Below are 4,693 nucleotides of genomic sequence, written 5' to 3' on the forward strand. Positions count from 1 at the left end.
GTTAAAAAAAAGACAATACTTGGAATGTTCTAAAATCTAAAAGGCCTTATCTCATGCTTAGCTAATTATTTTGACAGTTGTCTAACTGATGTGCGCTTTTCCATGCAAATGAGTTTGTGGAAAACAAGATGACTGCCATCTACATAAACACTCCATAACTAATTCTTATCTCCACAGAGAGATTAAGTAGTGAAAGTCAGCAATTAGAATTCAGTGACAATTTTTCCTCTGCGATTGATTAGTGTACAGAATGTTCATCTAGTAGAAGGAATCTAAACAGTTCCACCAATTATTTCCCTGTTTGAACCTCAGACTACTCTGTCTTCTATGTGTGTGTAAGTCTGTTATTTATTTCCCCTCTCTGGAACATCTACTCTTTTTTTTTTTTTTTTTTTTTGCGGTACGTGGGCCTCTCACTGTCGTGGCCTCTCCCGTTGCGGAGCACAGGCTCCAGACGCACAGGCTCAGCGGCCATGGCTCACGGGCCCAGCCGCTCCGTGGCATGTGGGATCTTCCCGGACCGGTGCACAAACCCGTGTCCCCTGCATCGGCAGGCGGACTCTCACACACTGCGCCACCAGCGAAGCCCCATCTACTCTTTTTGACACATTCTCCTCCAAGTAAAATTTCCAATTTGATTCTCTCTTCCTTATGATCCTTTCTTCTTTTCCTTCTTCATTGGTTTGGTTTTAATTGTTCTTATATATCACTAGCTGTGAGTGTTGCCAAAGCCTCAGTCCTGGTTCTAAATTTGTATCAGAAATACCATCATCCCCCGAGCTATCTTGTCTTAAAATCTTGATATGTCATTGAATTTTCCTTTTTTACATATTCAAACAGTTGTTTATTTTTAGTAATGTTTTTGTTTCCTTCCTTTTTTATCCTTCTGCAGCTACCCTGTTATATATACTCATAAATTTGTGCCAAGGATTCTGAATTTTCATGTGTTTTCCTTTTTATGTCTATGCCTTTTTGAATCCATTTTATTCATCACCTCAAGCAAATTTTTCAGAAACCTGACTACTTTCATCAATTACCTCTTTGCTCAAAATCATCAGTTGATCCCATTTTACTCTGAATCAGATCCTGCCTACTTGAGGAAATTGATATTATCCATAACCCTCCTAATTCATCAATCTTATTTGATCCTTGATGGTCCCCAACACGTTTTTCAAAATTTGTTCACCAAATTTGTGCCTTTTCACCTTATTCAGGTTTTCCTAGGCTTGGAATAGCCTTCTTTGTTCATTTAATTTAACTAATTATAATCTGTCTTTCAGGGTCCATCTTAGGTCACACTTTATCTCTACATTCAAGTTCTATGATATATTCTCCCTTGGAACACAGAGGATCAGTTATTTGTATGACATTTTTCAGATACTTTACAGAGTATGATATAAACTTTTAGGTTTTTTTGGTTCGCTATAGTGATAACTTTTGAATATATATATATGCACATATATATAGTTTCTGTTTGTGTAAAGATTTATTGCATCTACTTACAACATGATTTATGGAGCTTAATTTTAACAAAGCTTATGTGAATTAGGGAAGCAGTATAGAAAAATATATAATTATAGCGAACAACTAGTTTGTTTTTGTGATAGTTAATTTTATGTGTCAACTTGACTGGCCTGTGGAGTGTCCAGATATTTGGTCAATCAGTATTTTGGGTATGTCTGTGAGGGTGTTTTTGGATGAGATTAACATTTAAATCAGTGAACTGAGTAAAGCAGCTTTTCCTCCCTCATGTGAGTGGGCCAATACAAGCAGCTCGCCTGGTTCTCAGGGTTTTGGACTTGAACTGGACCTGACTCTCCTGGGTCTCCAGTTTGCAGACTCACCCTGTAGATCTTGGGATTTGCCTTCATCCATAATTGCATAAGCCAATCTATCGTTCTTATTAGTTCTGTTTCTCTGGAGAATGCTGGCTAATATAGATTCATCTTGCCTATCTGCCTCACATGGCTAGTTCCTAATCTATGAATGGGGTAAGACGAAAATGAAAGACAGGACCCTGGACCTAGTCATGGGGGCAGAATAAGCTCTAGAAAGACCAAAGTAGCAGCAAGTCCTAACCTCGTTTTGTCACTTATTGGCTGTGGGACCCTGAGTGAATCATTTGGATCTCTGAGTTTTTCATATGCAAAATAATGATTCATCTGCCTTCTGAGCTCAGATTGCTTTTGTGTTATAAAAGTATATTTAATATGAAAACACTTTGGTGACTGTTAAATATTAACAAATAAGTATGATTGATACTACTTTTTTTTTTTTGATTCAGACCTGGCTTAATTTTTTACAAAGATCATGAAATCCTTTTTGCAAGACTCTTGAAAATGACTCCTACAGAACAAAATGATAGAAAGAAAACATTTCAACAAAACATTTAACAACCACATTGCTCAAGTATTAAGGACAGAGATCTAGAAAGTAATGCATATTGATTTATTTTGCATCTGTAATTACCTCTGATATCAGTGATTCTTAATATCATGGAACCTCTCCCACAATAAGCATACACCACAAACATTTTGTACATAATTTCACAAGTTCACAGCCCTCCTGAGAGCCTATTCATGGACTTCATTTTCAAAAGTGGTAATGATTTCCAGAAATTGACTCATTTTCTCATGTACATCCTAGAAATGCCACCTTCTTACTATCTTCCACTTATTTTGTGAGCAAATCAATGTTACCAATTAAAAACTACCTAGAATACCAATGAGCACTAACATATCTGGCTTGAAAACATTTCATTAAACATTTTTGGGTGTTGCTTCCTATCTTTTAAGTATAAAAAAGGCATTTCAATAAAAACAAATATATAATGAAGTCATCTCCCTTTGTGTGAAGAAATATGAATGAACTGTGCATTAATATTTAAAAGCAACGTAGTTCACTGCCAAAACTTTAAATGTCTCAAGAGCACAACAAATTCTGAACACACTAAGATCATGTTGCTACTTCAGTATTCTTGGGAATGGTGAGTGATTAGTTGGTCTATGGTTTAGGATCAGTTTCCATGCTTGTTTTCTTGAGCTTCTTCTACCTCTGAGAGCTTTTCATCATTTTCCAGTGTTTGCTGAAGTTCATGGATGGTACTAAGAAGAACGTGAAACTGTTTCCTTCTCAATTCTAGCTTATCTTCAACACTTTCTTTAATATGTGAAAGATGCTCTAATTCTTTACGCAGAGCCTCTAGTTCCTTTAATGTCTCATGCCGGTCTGGATGACGCTGGATCACTTTTGCCAATGCATCATATTCTTGGCGATTTTTTCGTATTCATTTTGCTTGAAGAATTTGCTTTTTGCACTCAGCATTTTTTTCATGTGCTCCAGCAATGCTACATTCTAGTTCTTTGTAAATTTTTTCAAAATCTTCCATTTCTCTGAGATTCATATCATATACCAGCAAAGTTTTGCCCATTGAAAATTCACATTGGGACAGTGTGCTCAGCATGCGTTGGTACTGGCTGTATCCCTCTTCCTGGGATCCAGAGCTGTACTATTTAATGAAACTTTTCACCTGCAGATTAATTCTCCTATCATCTCCAGCACCATCTCCATCTATGAGGAGACGCTTCCGTATGACTTCGTCGTCAGTCACGGCCCCCATGGCGTGTGCTGCGGCGGCGGCGGCAGATATTCCTATTTTTAATAAAGACGTTTTACCTATTACATTATTTGAAAAGGCCCAAATTGTCAAACCTGCCATTGGCATGTCAGAATTCTGACAAAAGCACAGAAATACCTTGTTCCTATTTATCATGGCTACCACAGGAGAAGTTGGAAAGATATCTCAAAGCCAAACTTTCTAGTAGCTAGATGGATTAACATAGTATCTTAAATAGCACTAGGCAAAATCTGAACTATGCTGGTATATGTTACATGTGAGGAAACCTATCAGCCGACCAATGTATTTTAGGTTAAAATTCTCATTGGAGCCATAATTTAAACTAAAGCTTGGTACATAGAGGAAAAAGAAAACCACACCCACAAAGCAGAGTACTGTGAGTGTTTTTTTCTTACAACAAAATCGAAAAGTACTAATGCATGCTAGTTTTAGCATAATAATTACATGCACCAGATAATTTAAAGTATTCAAAAAGTAACATACGGCTTAGCTGTTCAGCTGCAGTGAAAGCGTGGATTTTTAAGAATAAAAATTAGTTTGAAAAGCAGCAGGCAATAGTAGTCTCGAATCCCCTGTATACCCGTAAAGTGGAGAAACCATCTGCACTGTGTGCAAGCGGATGACCTTGGATTAATTCTAGCAATGTCATTACCCAATTAGTTGAGGAAGGAAAGATACTTGGGAATTACAATTACAGATCCATTAAAATTGTGCAGTGCTTTTATTCTCAATATTTATTAAATCACATCTGTCTGCTAATCATTATATGATGACTTTTTTTCACCTAAAGAGACTCAGTTTGACAGGTAAAACAGTGAGCTGGTCATGAATAGGATAATTATGCTACTTGAGCATACTTCAAGTATTCTGAAGTATGTTCTGAAAAAATAAGTATTGATATCTCCTTTTTAATCTCATGACTTCTTAGATGGTAATGCTTCTATTTGTTTGAATAATCTCCTCAGTGATAATGAACTATTTTTAACCAAAGAATAAACATACACATACATGCCAAATTATGTTGTAATTTCATGTTTTACTGTTCTACTTGTTCTT

At 36.4% G+C, this 4,693-nt stretch overlaps 1 pseudogene; it reads right to left on the minus strand.

Annotated features, from left to right (window-relative positions):
* Positions 1-2,942: 2,942 nt before the first annotated feature.
* On the minus strand, positions 2,943-3,619 carry LOC116754548 (annotated as a pseudogene).
* Between the last annotated feature and the right edge of the window lie 1,074 nt (positions 3,620-4,693).

The sequence above is a fragment of the Phocoena sinus genome, chromosome 5 (genome assembly GCF_008692025.1).
Source record: "Phocoena sinus isolate mPhoSin1 chromosome 5, mPhoSin1.pri, whole genome shotgun sequence".
Lineage (NCBI taxonomy): Eukaryota > Metazoa > Chordata > Mammalia > Artiodactyla > Phocoenidae > Phocoena > Phocoena sinus.